The 15,805-nt window shown below is 35.6% G+C and overlaps 1 non-coding gene across 1 annotated transcript; it reads left to right on the top strand.

The window, feature by feature from the left end:
- The first annotated feature begins 565 nt into the window (after positions 1–565).
- Positions 566–673, top strand: LOC148571677 (small nucleolar RNA R71). The gene has a single exon (XR_015908864.1). It is a non-coding gene; the product is annotated as a small nucleolar RNA R71 (small nucleolar RNA).
- Positions 674–15,805: the final 15,132 nt, after the last annotated feature.

Here is a 15,805-nt window from a genome sequence, read left to right as displayed (position 1 = left end):
ATGGATTCTGCTCAGAACTCTCTGTCTTTTGCTGAGTGGATAATGGAAAAGGCTTGCTATTGCTAAACCTGTTTCTTCCACTATTATTAAAGCCTTGTTGAGGCTTTTATTGATCCTTTCATGAGAGATTTGGTTGATTTCTCCATGAGGGATTATAAGTGTTTCCATAAGGTTCACCCATGTAATTCACCTTTGCTATTGTAGGGTTCTCAGGATCATGAGCTTCTTCCTCAAAAGATGCCTCTTGAGTACTGTTAGATGCAGCTTGCATTCCATTCAGACTCTGAGAAATAATATTGACTTGCTGAGTCAATATTTTGTTCTGAGCCAATATGGCATTCAGAGTATCAATTTCAAGAACTTTCTTCTTCTAAGGCGTCCCATTACTCACAGGATTCCTCTCAGAAGTGTACATGAACTGGTTATTAGCAACCATGTCAATGAGTTCTTGAGCTTCTGCAGGTGTTTTCTTTAGGTGAATGGATCCACCTGCAGAAGTATCCAATGACATCTTAGCTAATTCAGACAGACCATCATAGAATATATCCAGGATGGTCCATTCTGAAAGCATGTCAGAAGGACACTTTTTGGTCAGTTGCTTATATCTCTCACAAGCTTCATAGAGGGATTCACCTTCTTTTTGTCTGAAGTTTTGAACATCCACTCTAAGCTTGCTAAGCTTTTGAGGAGGAAAGAACTTGGCTAAGAAAGCCGTGACCAGCTTATCCCAAGAGTTCAGGCTATCTTTGGGTTGAGAGTCTAACCACACTCTAGCTCTGTCTCTTACAGCAAACGGGAAAAGCATAAGCCTGTAGACCTCGGGATCAACCCCATTGGTCTTAATAGTATCACAGATCTGCAAGAATTCAGTTAAGAACTGAAAAGGATCTTCAGATGGAAGTCCATGAAACTTGCAGTTCTGCTGCATCAGAGAAACTAATTGAGGTTTTAGCTCAAAGTTGTTTGCTCCAATGGCAGTGATGGAGATGCTTCTTCCATGTAAATTGGAATTAGGTGCAGTGAAGTCACCAAGCATCCTCCTTGCATTATTATTATTTTCGGCTGCCATCTCCTCTTCCTGTTCAAAAATTCATGTAAGGTTGTCTCTGGATTGTTGTATTTTAGCTTCTCTTAGTTTCCTTTTTAGAGTCCTTTCAGGTTCAGGATCTGCTTCAACAAGAATGTTCTTGTCCTTGCTCCTGCTCATATGACAAAGAAGGGAATAACAAAGAAAATATGGAATCCTCTATGTCACAATATAGAGATTCCTTTGTGTGTGTAGAAGAAAAAATAATGTAATGTAAAGAAGAGAAGAGGAAAAACTCGAACACAGAGATGGAGTGGTATTCGAATTTTTGGGTGAAAGAGAAGTGTTAGTAGATGAATAAATAAATAGAAGGAGATGAGAGGTGAGAGAATTTCGAAAATTAATTAAAATAAAAATTAAATTTAAAGTTAAATTTCGAAAATTAAAGTTTGAAATTAAATTAAAAATTAAAATTTAAAACAATTAGTTAATTAAAAAGGAATTTTGAAAAAAAAAAAGAGGGAGGGATTTTCGAAAATTAAAGGTAGAAAGTTAGTTGGGCAGTTTTGAAAAAGATAAGAATCAAACAAAAAGTTAAGTGGTTAAGAGATTTTGAAAATCAAATTTTGGAAAGATAAGATTGAAATTTGAAAAAGATGTGATTGAAACAAAAAGATAAGATTGATTGAAAAAGATTTGAAAGTCAAATTTTGAATAGATAGGAAGTTAGAAAAGAAGTTAGAAAAGATTTTAAATTTGCTTTCAAAAAAGATATGATTGAAATTGAAAAAGATATGATTGAAAATTATTTTGAAAAAGGTCTGAAAAAGAAATTTAAAAAGATTTAATTTTGAAAATTAAAGTTGATTACTTGACTAACAAGAAACAAAAAGATTTGATTTTAAAATTTAAAGATTGAACCTTTCTTATTAGGCAAGTAACAAACTTTACATTTTTGAATCAATCACATTAATTGTTAGTAACATTTTCGAAAATTATGAGATAGAATTAAGAAAAAGATTTTTGAAAAATATTTTTATAATTTTCGAAAATAAATAAGAAAAAATGAAAAAGATTTGATTTTTGAAAAAGATAAGATTTTCAAATTGAAAATTTGATTTGACTCATAAGAGACAACTAAATTTTAAAAAGTTTTGAAAAAGTCAACTCAAATTTTCGAAAATTTATGAGTGAAAAAGGGAAAGATATTTTTTTATTTTTGAATTTTTAATGATGAAAAAAAAGGGAAAGATATCAATTTTATGTTTTTCTCTTTTTCTATTAAACAACAAAAATGAAACACATATAAAAATTTTAGATCAAAATAAAAATGCATGCAAGAATACTTTGAATGTCACGATGAACACCAAGAACACTTTGAAGATCAAGATGAACATCAAGACTTATTTTTGAAAATTTTTAAGAAAAGAAAAATATGCAAGACACCAAACTTAGAAATTTTCAAACTTTAGACACTAACAAATTGAAAATGCATATGAAAAACAAGAAAAGACACAAAGGAAGAAAATATGAAGATTAAACAAGAAGACTGGCCAAGAACAACTTGAAGATCATGAAGAATGCAATGCATGAGATTTTCGAATATAATTTTTTTTTTTGAAAATTAAAAAGATGCAATTGACAGCAAACTTAAAACTTGACTCAAGACTCAAACAAGAAACATAAAAATTATTTTTGATTTTATGATTTTGTAAATTTTTTTGTATTTTTCGAGAATTAATTGGGAAAAACGAAAAAGAAGAAAATATTTTTTTATTTTTTTTGAAAATAAGAATAATAAAATCAAAAAGGTTAAAATTAAAATAAAGTTACCTAATCTGAGCAACAAGATGAACCATCAGTTGTCCAAACTTGAACAATCCCCGGCAACGGCGCCAAAAACTTGGTGTGCGAAATCGTGATCATTCCATTCCTTGGTAACGGCGCTAAAAACTCAATATGCACGTTTATGATCTTATATCTGTTTCACAACTTCGTACAACTAACCAGCAAGTGCACTGGGTCGTCCAAGTAATAAACCTTACGTCAGTAAGGGTCGATCCCACGGAGATTGTCGGCTTGAAGCAAGCTATGGTCACCATGTAAATCTCAGTCAGGCAGATTAAATTGTATTAAGAAATTATAGTGGATGAAAATAAATAAAATATAAAATAGGATAGTGGTACTTATGTAATTCATTGGTGAGAATTTCAGATAAGCGTATAGAGATGCTTTCGTTCCTCTGATCTCTGCTTTCCTGCTGTCTTCAGCCAATCAATCCTACTCCTTTCCATGGCAAGCTGTATATTGGGCATCACTGTTGTCAATGGCTACTTCCCGTCCTCTCAGTAAAAATGGTGCAAGATGCTCTGTCACGGCATGGCTATTCATCTGTCAGTTCTCGATCATACTGGAATAGGATCCATTGATCCTTTTGCGTCTGTCACTACGCCCAGCACTCGCGAGTTTGAAGCTCGTCACAGCCATCCCTTCCCAGATCCTACTCGGAATACCACAGACAAGGTTTAGACTTTCTGGATCTCAGGAATGGTCATCCATGGGTTCTAACTTATACCACGAAGACACTAATAACTCGGACTCAGTCCCCTGTATTAGATATCCAAGAGATATCCATTCAGTCTAAGGTAGAACGGAAGTGGTTGTCAGGCATGCGTTCATAAGTTGAGAATGATGATGACTGTCACGATTATCACATCCATCATATTGAAGTGCGAATGAATATCTTAGAAGCGGAATAAGTTAAATTGAATAGAAAAACAGTAGTACTTTGCATAATCCTTGAGGAACAGCAGAGCTCCACACCTTAATCTATGGTGTGTAGAAACTCTACCGTTGAAAAATACATAAGTGAAAGGTTCAGGCATGGCCGAATGGCCAGCCCCCATGATCTAAGAACTAAACGTCCCAAGATTTAACTAAAGATGTCTAAAGTTGATTCCAAATACAATAGTAAAAAGTCCTATTTATACTAGACTAGCTACTAGGGTTTACAGAAGTAAGTAATTGATGTAGAAATCCACTTCCGGGGACCACTTACTGTGTGCTTGGGCTGAGCATGAAGCTTTCACATGGAGAGGTCATTCTTGGAGTTGAACGCCAGTTTGTAACGTGTTTCTGGCGTTAAACTCCACTTTGCAACTTGTTTCTGGCGCTAAACGCCAGACTGCAACATGGAACTGGCGTTCAACGCCAGCTTGCGTCGTCTAAACTCGAGTAAAGTATGGACTATTATATATTGCTAGAAATCCCTAGATGTCTACTTTCCAACGCAATTGGAAGCGCGCCATTTGGAGTTCTGTATCTCCAAAAAATCCACTTTGAGTGCAGGGAGGTCAGAATCCAACAACATCTGCAGTCCTTCTTCAACCTCTGAATCTGATTTTTGCTCAGGTCCCTCAATTTCAGCCAGAAAATACCTGAAATCACAAAAAAATACACAAACTCATAGTAAAGTCCAGAAATGTGAATTTTAATTAAAAACTAATAAAAATATACTAAAAACTAACTAAATCATACTGAAAACTATGTAAAAACAATGCCAAAAAGCGTATAAATTATCCGCTCATCAGTGAGGCACAATAATGATGACGGGGTTAGGGTTAGTATTCTTCATGGAGGGCTTTCTCTGAACTGAGCTAGGGCAATTGTAATTAAGAAGGAGAAAGACTAAGTCTGGAAGAGTAGATGGTGTTGTGCAAATTGTAACTTAGAATTTCAAAGGAAGGGACGACTTTGTAATTTTCATTTTTTTGGGACTTTTTGGCCATGCTTTTGAAGCATGCCAAAACAATAGTAAGAAATGGCCATGATTTTAAAACCCCCCAATAACAAAACTCTGTCGCCACACTTTGAAAGCGTTCCTGTTTCTCTCTATGGCTACATTTTTTAAGCGTGGCAAAAAAAAGCGTGGCCAAATCTCAAATCAGTTGCCACCCTAAAAAAAGCGTGGCTGTTGACCCCTTTCACCATGCTTTTAAAGCTTAGAAAAAAAATGTAGCCAAATCTCTATTTAATCGCCACCCTCATAAAAGTGTTGCCATTGACCATTTTTGGCCACGCTTTTAAAGCGTAGCAAGAAAAGCGTAGCCATAAGCCTTTTTTCTTGTAGTGTAGGTATAGTAAGACGTCTTCTGATCAGTGTGTGTATGTCGAGAAATTCTCTAATGATGACTTTATAATTCTCTTACTTTATGTTGATGACATATTGATTATTAGTCATGATACTAAGAAGATTGAAAGTCTTAAGAAAGACATGAACATTTGCCATGAAGGATTTGGGTTCTACAAAGAAAATGCTTGGCATGAGTATCACTCGTGATAGGAAGAATGGAAAACTGTGGTTGTTGCAGTAGAAATATATTGAGAAGGTTTTAGAGAGGTTTAGCATGAGTATTCCAAACTTATTAGTACTCCACTTGCTAGTCATTTCAAACTGAGTTTGCAACAATGTCCTACAAGTGATAAAAAAAAAAGAAAAAATAAAGAAGATTCCTTACACATTTACAGTTGGAAGTCTGATGTATGGTATAGTTTGCACCGGGTCAGATATTGCTCATGCTGTTGGAATCGTTAGTCGGTTTCTCTCTAATCTTGGCAAAGAACACTGACAAGCAGTAAAGTGAATTCTCAGATACCTTAATGGTACTTCCAGAGTTTGTTTATGCTTTGAGAGTGACCAAACTATGTTGGATAGTTACACAGACACAAATATGGCTGGAACTCTTAATTCAAGAAAGTTTACTTCAAATTATATGACGACTTTTGCAAAGGGAGCTATGTTGTGGCTATCCCAACACTACAAGAAATTACCGGAATAACGACTGATTTAGCGAACGATTTAGCAACTGATTCTGGTGGTCACTAAAACCTTGGTCACTAATTTAAAAATAGCGACCAACTTCGGTCGCTAACCATTAGCGACTGATGTTACCGACCGATTTTCAACCAATGCTACCATACTAGTACCAATCGATATTGGTCGCTAATAAAATTGGTCGTTAAATGTCGACCACTTTTTTTGTCGCTAAATTGGTCGCTGAGAAAATTGGCCGCTAAATAGCGACCCACTTTTCAGTCGTTAAATCGGTCGCTGATAAAATCGGTTGCTAAATCAACTGATGTTTGATCCGAAAATCTAAAATTGGTAGCTAAATTGGTCACTGTTACTAATTTTCTAATTATAGTTTTTTACTAATTTCACATATACCACTATTAAAACTTGATTTTTATAAATAATTATGTTCCAACAAGATATAAAAAAAACATAGATCAATTTTTCAAATAAATACAAAAAATATTCACAATATCTATATCGAAATATAGAAATTAAAAGAGATAAAATTCATAAATACATCAAATTTATGATCCACAATTCAAATGTACATTAATGACTTTATAGCCAATGGCCCCAAACGTATGCAAAAAAACAAGCAAAGAAAAAAATTCCATTTACATAAAGTGGAAAAAACCCTTGAGAAAACTAAGGCTCTTCCATGCCTCCTTGTCTGGCTCCTAAAGTGCAACCTGAACTCAGTATGAATGTCTTTAGGAAGAGCCACCACTTCATCCAAGTTTTCATTTGCTTCCTATGATAAACTCAACAGGTGCAATAATCAGAAGCAGAGCATCAATTAAGAAAACACTATGAAATGCATTAATTAGTTCATTTGAGAAATATTGAGAAACAGCCAAAAATAGAAACGATTGAAATGTTATGTCAGAACTTTCAAAATGTTCTAAACATGTCATGAACCAGGTTCACCAGGTTGAAGTAAGGGCCTAATTTTCCGAATATCATGCTGTGTTGCAAATTTGAAATCTAGTCCAAGAAAAACTACAAAGATTAAACATCAAATGTTCATAGGATCTCATAAGAAATAAAGTTTATGAACTAAATTCTTCGACAGCAACTTAAGTAGAAAGCAATCCTGTTCCTAAATCCAGTCTCGTATAAATACAAGTCCTTCTAGAATTTCCTAGTGACTTGCCTAGGCAGTCTATCGCTTTTGAAAGAGTGATTTTATAATGAGTCAGAAGCACAAACATAACATTACTTACCCCACTTACAATCATTGTTATGAGTTCAAAACCTAAGCAGATGTCATATAATGGAAAATGTTCTCCACCATCATTTCTCTCCAACACTTTCTGCAACATTAATATTATCATTAGTATTATTTCTCATGCTCATTATTTTTAGTATCATTGAGATTGAATATTCTGGCATTTAATAATGTGAGAGCAAGTGGGAACAACATATATAGGGTGACATTACCATCAACAATACGTCAACACAGATCTCAAGACTAATATTATTACTAGTTTATTATGTTGATGATTCTTCACTTTAATTAATTATTGGAGTTTATTGACATATAATAAAATAAAAACTAACAACTATGTTCAAATAATACTTACAAGAGTGACTCATCTTCACGTATTCAAGCTTAAAGAAAAAGAATGGTTAGTAGCTTAATTTACCAGTTCCATCACAGGTTGAACAGGATCTGCTAGAAGAGCACTTTGTACAATAGCTCCACTTCTTTGGAAGCTTATTATTGCAAGCAACATATATAGTTCAATAACAAAGCTATTAATTACAGAAATTAAAGAAGGGAGGCTAGAGAAGGAAAAACAATAGTACCTTACTGTGAATCGAGTAGCCATGTTCTTCGCTTGTGATCTTGCCCTCTCTGCTCTTTCGTCGGATCGTTTCTTGAGCACGAATCCTTCTCCATTGCACTCTGAACATTTACCAGAACCTCCACAATCTTTACAGACTTTCACTTTAATTTCAACCTTTAATAAAGACATTTCATTTTGATTACACAAATTAACACTAGTCATATGAGAAAGGTTGCAATATAATCACTTCCATTTAAAATTACAGCTTTCATAATTAAACTAGCTATGAAAATTTCTGTTGTATAATACTGCTAATTGAAAATAATATTTTTCATGGAAGATTAATGCTTATTTTTAATCTATGCCATTAATTGCAATTACTTGCTAGTGCACAAATTATCATTCTCTTGGATACAATCCATCCCTATAAGTCAAGTTGGAGTATCTTTCCCAATTATTTCCTAGCATGAACACAATACCTCGAGCTTGTTGATGGTTAATATTTAACCTCTAATGGAAATAGTATATGGCATCAGCAACACAAACAAAGAGGGATTTCATTCAACAATATTCAGTACGATAAAATGAGATCAAATCTTTCAAGATCAATGTCAATAATCAATAAAATCTATACAATGATTTAATCTCACAAGAACATTACTTACTTAACAAGGTGGATAGAATTATAAGAACTTGCATACATTAAAGTATGTCAAAGACTAGACATACCTCAATCCCAATTGTTGCAACAAAGCAAAAGGCAGTGTTGTCTTTATTGTCCTGTAATTCAAGATCACCAGGATGCATTAGTTGCACCAGCTCCTTCGCAAGGAAAAAAGAACACTGGAATCGATGCTCGATTCCTCAAGAAGAAAGTGGCGTACCTAAAACCTGACCTAATATGTACATGAATTAGAAAGAAAAATCAGAAATAAAAAACTGCATAATACAAATAATTTGAAAATAGCGCCAAAAGCGAAGAACAACGAAAATAGTAAAAAATAAAAAATTATATACCTGTCAGCTTCACCAGAGGATTCGGACGATGAGCAACGGTGGATCTGGACAGCGATGCAACGATCTGCGACAAAGCTAATAATTTAAAATTAAAGCACATAATAGACAAAAATACAGAGAAATAGATAAGCAACAGCAGATTAGAGAGGCTTAATTAATATCTTAATAGATAAAACCAAATCAAAATAGTGAGAAATTCTTTGGAATTATAGTGAGAAATCAAGATCAGAGATACGAAGATGAAGTACCTTGACTGAAGGAGAAAATCTGCTTAATCAGAAGACTGCTGTTGTTACCGGAGAAGAAGTTACTACAGGAGGCGGCGCTGAGAAAGGAACAACGCGCAATAGCAGATCTAGACAGGGGTGCGACAATCTGCGATAATGGTTGAATGAGCAGAGGAAGAACACGGCGATGGGGCAAACGATGAGGAAGACTCGAGGAGGCAAGATGGCACCGATGAGAATGGCGCCAACAAGAACGGCGCTGACCAGGACTCGCCGGAGAGTGAGGGAGGCAGAGAGAGGGACACTGTGAGGAGAGAGCTCATTGTAAATTAGGGACTTAAATCTCAATTTGGCCCTGAAATTTGGCTCGAGACTCATAATGAGCCCTACAATTTCATTAGCCTCAATTAGAACCCACAAATTTTCAATTGTGGCTCCGGCTTGCCCCTACGATCATCTCCGTCACCGGAAAGCTGATCTGGCACAGTGTCATGACACAGTGGACTACACGTGGCCTGTTAAGTGCTGAGTGGGATGGTTAACAGTTACATGACCTGGAGATAGAATTTTATGTCTCAATCTAACGCCTACGATTGAAATAAATCCCTAGACAATGGCTCAAAATCCCTAAACTGATAATTCATCATCGTCTTCATAGGGATGATTGGGAGCAGTAGTCAAGGTTCAAGGAGCTCAAATAGGTCACGTTTACTTGGAACGCAGGCGAGGACCACCAATCGCATCAGAGTAGGGAAGCTTCCTCAATGGTGTGGATGTGGGATGCGCCTTGTTCTTCGTTGGTCTGGTACAGACGCCAATTCTGAGCGACTTTTTTTGGTTGCCCAAACTACAATGTGAGTTGCTGAATCTTGGGAGCTTATTGGAACCTCCTAATTAATTGGTTTTTATGTTAATTTTTTTCCTGGTGTCGTTGTAGACAGTAGGAAAGAGATGGTGCAGACTTTTCTTATGGGCAGATGAGGAGGATGAAGCCATTGTTGGGAGAGTTGATTCTGCAAGAGATGTTGACCATTGGAAAATGAATTTAAGCTGGACAATTAGGGATTTGGAAGCTAATGTTAGGGTTTTAAAAATATGAAACTGTGTTTTAAGTTTGCTTGTGTTTTTTATTGTAGTTTTGTGTATTGGTTATGGCTTAGTTGTAGGAAAAAAAACATGTGAAATTGTTCCTGATTGTACAATTGAAATTGACTTGAATGTAATATATATGTTAAACATCACTTTTTGCCAGTGTTATTTTCAAGTTGGCTAATACGATAATGTTGAATATTATCAATTTTTGCAGTGTAGTGGTATGAAGTTGCAGTAAAAAAAACAGCATCTAATTGAACATAAATTATTATAATAACTAATATGCAAGTTTCAATTTCAACTTGGCTAACATGGTGATATTGAATATTATCACAGTCTTCAACGTGCACATATCAAGCTGCAATTAAAAATAACACCTAATTTAAGATAAATTGTTATAGTAACTAATAGGCAAGTTTCATTTCCAAATTGATAATAAGGTGATACTAGCGCTGACAGTTATAACAATCATTAGCATTGATGTCTATGTAGTATCATCATTATACAAAATATTAAAATCGTTCAAAATAGAACCACCTATTAAAATCCAAACTTAAGCATTCTATATCAGTTTTACTGTTTCTGACTTGTACATAAACAAATCCCAAAATACAATCATCAAGATGAACCTAAGTTTAACATAATTAAATACAACAAAACAGAAAGCTTCTCATCACTTCTTCCTTGGAGGTATGAAGCCTGGCGTAGGGACAAACCTCATGACCCTTGCCAATTTTGCTACTGTCCCAGAACTTGCTCCCTGCATTGGATCCATATTTGCAGCAATTGAGTGTTGAGGTCTTCTCTTTGGGGGAAACTTGTTTGGCCTTATAGGTTGAATTAGAACAACTGGAGCAACCTGCAAGATAATGAGTCAGTTCTGCTTATTGCTTTAAAGTGAGTTATGAAGTCATACCACTTCATTAATCAATGGTTGTGAATAACTAGGTCGTGTGATTTCAACCCCTGAAGCTGCAGTATCATTATTAGCATTGTTACCGGCATCATTTCCAATATCATTAGCAACAACATGTCCATCATTGCTAGCAGTATTCCCATTATGCCCATTAGCACCAACATCGACAGCATCAACAGTATTTGCAACAGCAGCAGCTTCATCAGTATTTGCAACAACAGCAGCAATAGCTTCAGCAATGGCTTCATCGTCAGCCTTTCTATGAGTGCAACTTCTTTTAGTGTGGCCTTTTGTCCCACAATAGGTACAAGTAAACTGTTTGTACTTTCTATTCAACTTAGTTGCACTTTTTTTCTTTTTACTTCCTGAAGATTCCTCATCGGCATCTTTTCTTCTCTTCTTTTTCAAAGTTCCTGGCTTTCTTTTTACTTTAGGAGCTAGAGGCTTAAGGTATTGAGATTTTTTTCACAGTGCTTCTCCTGGAATTAGATTCAATGAGTGCAAGTATGTAGCCTTATAAGAATCCATAGTCAGCCATTTGTGACAAAAGTCTTCAAGATCTTTGTTTACCCTTGACAGTGCCACACATGCGTGAACACATGGCATACCTACAATTTATATGACTCGTTAATGAAATTTACACAATAAGCTCAAAAACATAAACAAACAAATATATATTAATCAAATTTATATGTACTCCTTATGTACTCTTTATGTACCCTTATTATAATTTATTACCATCATAACCAAATCTATATATATTAATCAAATTTATCTAAGTAACAGTCGGCTCAACAATTAAAACAAATCTATATATATATATATTAATCAAATTTATACAATTACATAAACAAATATTATATTAGCAACAATTTGCCAAAGTAGTTAAAGTTAGCTCAACAACATAAACAAATATATATATATATATATATATATATATATATATATATATATATATATATATATATATATATATATATATATAATTTTTAAAGTACATATGTTAATGAAAGATGCACCTGTTATTTGCCAAAATCTGCAGGTACAAATGCTCTTTTCCAAATCAACAGCCATGTTAGTCGGCCACCCATGAATTTCAAATCTTTCGTAATGTTCATCTCCACTCCAAATAAGAAGCCACTTTCCAGATTCTTTCATGATCTTTTGTAGTCTGCTATGCTACATTACCATCCTCCTTGGTAACAAACCTACCTCCATGGTGAAATACTATGGTTATATGATCATCCATCTGCAAATAAATTTCAAACAAATTTAGACTAATTTTTATGCATACGATATTTATAGGAAACCATCCTAAAAGCACCACTATCAAATCTTTTCATTACAACATTAATCCTAGACCCACATACAACCAATATGTCACTCAATCAACAAAACTAACTTTGTAGCAAAACTAAAAAAAATAGCATCAAACCCTAAGTCCTACATTGCATGTGCATATTAATCACAACAGTTTATTAACAAAATACAGGAAAAATCAGTAACCAAAGTTAAAGAAGAAGAAGATAATGCATTGGTAGCAATGGGTTTTGTAACTAACCTCTGTATGAAGTTGTGCTTGTGGTTTCTTCACTCTTGCCAAAACCTCCAAGTTTGCATAGATTTCCAGAATAGCTAGAAGGAACTCCTTTGGATTTCACAGCAACGCATCAGGAAAAATAAGAAGAAGAAGAAGAAGAAGAAGAAGAAGAAGAAGAAGAAGAAGAAGAAGAAGAAGAAGAAGAAGTTTGAAACTTATGATCGTCGTACTGAGAAGTGGGAGAGTTTTAACCACCAAAACAAGTGAAACGACATAGTTTCAATAGGATTTGGGCGCGAAGCCATACGCCGTCATTTTACTATAGTCCACCGTGTCATGACACTGTGCCAGATCAGCTTTCCGGTGACGGAGATGATTGCAAAGACAAGCCGGAGTCACAATTGAAAATTTGGGGTTCTAATTGAGGCTAATAAAATTGTAGGGGTCATTCTGAGTCTCGAGCCAAATTTCAGGTACTAAATTGAGATTTAACTCGTAAATTAGGGTTCAAAACTTGTGTTTTCTTTTAATTTATTTTGAAATTTAACTTGTTTAATACATTGATTAGTAAAAAAATAGTGACCAATTTAGCAACCAATTAATTTATAATTTATTTTTTAGTGGTAAAAAATTCGATCACTAAGAATTACAGTAACGACCGATTTAGTGACCAATTGTTCTAACCCCATGATTTTATAGTTGGTCGCTAAAATTGGTTGCCATATTATTGATGAGCGGATATCTTATACGCTTTTTGCTGTCATTTTCTTAGTATTTTCAGTATATTTTGTTGAGTTTTATGATGTTTTAGTAGGTTTTTATGAAAAATTTACTTTTTGGATACTACTTTGAGCTTTTATGTTTTTCTTATGATTTTAGGTGAATTTTGGGTGAATTTGGCAAGTTTCGGCAAAAGTCTGATCCAGAGGCAAGGAAAGCATAGCAAATGCTATCAGAATCTAACCTCCGTGCATTCAAATGAGCATGTCTGGAGCTACAGAGGTTCAAATGATGCGTTCTAAATGGCGTTGGAAAGCTAACTTCCATAGCTTTCCAACCATATATAATGGTTTATACTTTTCTTCATATTAGACTTCCGAAATTGGGCGTTGAATGCCCAAATTACCACATTTCTGGCGTTCAACGACCCAAAGGGACCAACCTCCCAAGTTGAATGCCCAAACTAGCATCCAACGCCCCAAGGAGAGTAAGGAAACAGCATGGACACTCCCTAGAGGGCATCCAATGCCCACTCCTTCAAGTTAGAAGTCAAGCTCAGCCCAAACATTCACCAAGTGGGCCCATAAGTGGATTTTCGCATCATTTTACTTAGTTTACTTCATTTTTGTAATTCTTAATTATTAGTTTAGTATAAATAGAAGTAAGATCACTCTTGTAAAGAGAGCTTGAAACTTTTGACTTCAGATCTTCACCACTTTCGAACATTATTCTCTGTACAGTATGAGCAACTAAACCTCCTAGGTTAATGTTAGGAGCTCTGCTGATTCCTATGAATTAATACAATTACTTTTCTATTTCAATGAATGTCTGATTCTATTCTATGATGCATTGTCGTTCTTCATCCTTATGAATCTCAATTCTACATGAGTTCTTACGAATCCTGACCTAGATAATATTGAGCTATAGCTTGAGGATGCATCACGGGTTCCAACAGAATTATCTGGATTAATCAGAATATGTGACATATAACCTCATTAGTAAAGGGAAATTGAGGTTCCTGTGGCTTTAAGGGCTAGAACCATAAGAGCAGCAGTCTCTGATCCGAAAGATCTGACCTTGTCTTTGGCGTTTTGAGTAGGATCATCAAAGGGATTGACTTGCGCGCGCTTCACTCTCTCCCAGATTGATCTAGTCCATTCGGATGTTTGGTCTGAACCTGAGGAGATTAATGACCACGACCCATGGCTTAATCAATTATAGCCTTGCCATTGAAGGAATCATTCATCATTGAAGTAGAGAGTATGACGTGTCAATTTAGAAGAATAAGCACCTCCGAAGCCTTAACTACTGCTAATTACTGTCTCTACGTTCGATTGTTATTGCTTGCTTATGCGCCTACAACAAACAACAACTATCCTTTTATTCACCTGAATAAGATCTGCAAGATAACCACAGCTTGCTCAACCCGGCACTCCTCATGGGATTTGACCCTCACTCACTTGAGGTATTACTTGGACGACCCGGAGCACTTGCCAGTTGGTGCACGAAATTGTGATCATCAATGGCGCCAACAGCTTGGTACGCACAATTGTAATCTCAACTCTTTGTCACAACTCAGCACAACTAACCAGCAAGTGCACTGGGTCGTCCAAGTAATAAACCTTACGTGAGTAAGGGTCGATCCCACGGAGATTGTCGGCTTGAAGCAAGCTATGGTCATCTTGTAATTCTCAGTCAATGGTTATGGAGAATTGATAATTAAAATATGAATAAAACATAAAATAAAGATAGAGATACTTATGTAACTCATTGGTAGGAATTTCAGATAAGCGTATGAAGATGCTTTGTTTCTTCTGAACCTCTGCTTTCCTATTGTCATCTTCCAATCATTCATACTCCTTTCCATGGCAAGCTTATGTTGGGTTTCACCGTTGTCAATGGCTACCTCCCGTCCTCTCAGTGAAAATGGTCCAAATGCGCTGTCACCGCATGGCTAATCAGCTGTTGGTTCTCAATCATGTTGGAATAGGATCCATTGATCCTTTTGCGTCTGTCACTACGCCCAACACTCGCGAGTTTGAAGCTCATCACAGTCATCCCTTCCCAGATCCTACTCGGAATACCACAGACAAGGTTTAGACTTTCTGGATCTCAAGAATGCTGCCAACTAATTCTAGCCTATACCACGAAGACTCTGATCTCATGGAATGGAAGGCTCGGTTGTCAGGCGAGGCAACCATGCGTCATGAACCAGGAGGCTAAGAGATACGCACTCAATCTAAGGTAGAACGGAGGTGGTTGTCAGGCACGCGTTCATAGGTTGAGAATGGTGATGAGTGTCACGGATCATCACATTCATCAAGTTGAAGTGCGAATGAATATATTGGAATAAGAATAAGCTTGAATTGAATAGAAAAACAATAGTACTTTGCATTAATTCATGAAGAACAGCAGAGCTCCACACCTTAATCTATGGTGTGTAGAAACTCCACCGTTGAAAATACAAAAGTGATAATGGTGATCATTGGCTTCGGCCCCAGAGAGGGAACCAGAAGAACCAAGATGAAAATACAATAGCAAAAGGTCCTATTTATACAGAACTAGTAGCCTAGGGTTTACAGAAATAAGTAATTAATGCAGAAATCTTCTTCCGGGCCCAC

Source organism: Arachis ipaensis, chromosome B3 (genome assembly GCF_059453495.1).
Source record: "Arachis ipaensis isolate K30076 ecotype BB chromosome B3, ASM5945349v1, whole genome shotgun sequence".
NCBI classification, from domain to species: Eukaryota; Viridiplantae; Streptophyta; class Magnoliopsida; order Fabales; family Fabaceae; genus Arachis; species Arachis ipaensis.
This window is presented reverse-complemented; position numbering and strand designations above follow the sequence as displayed.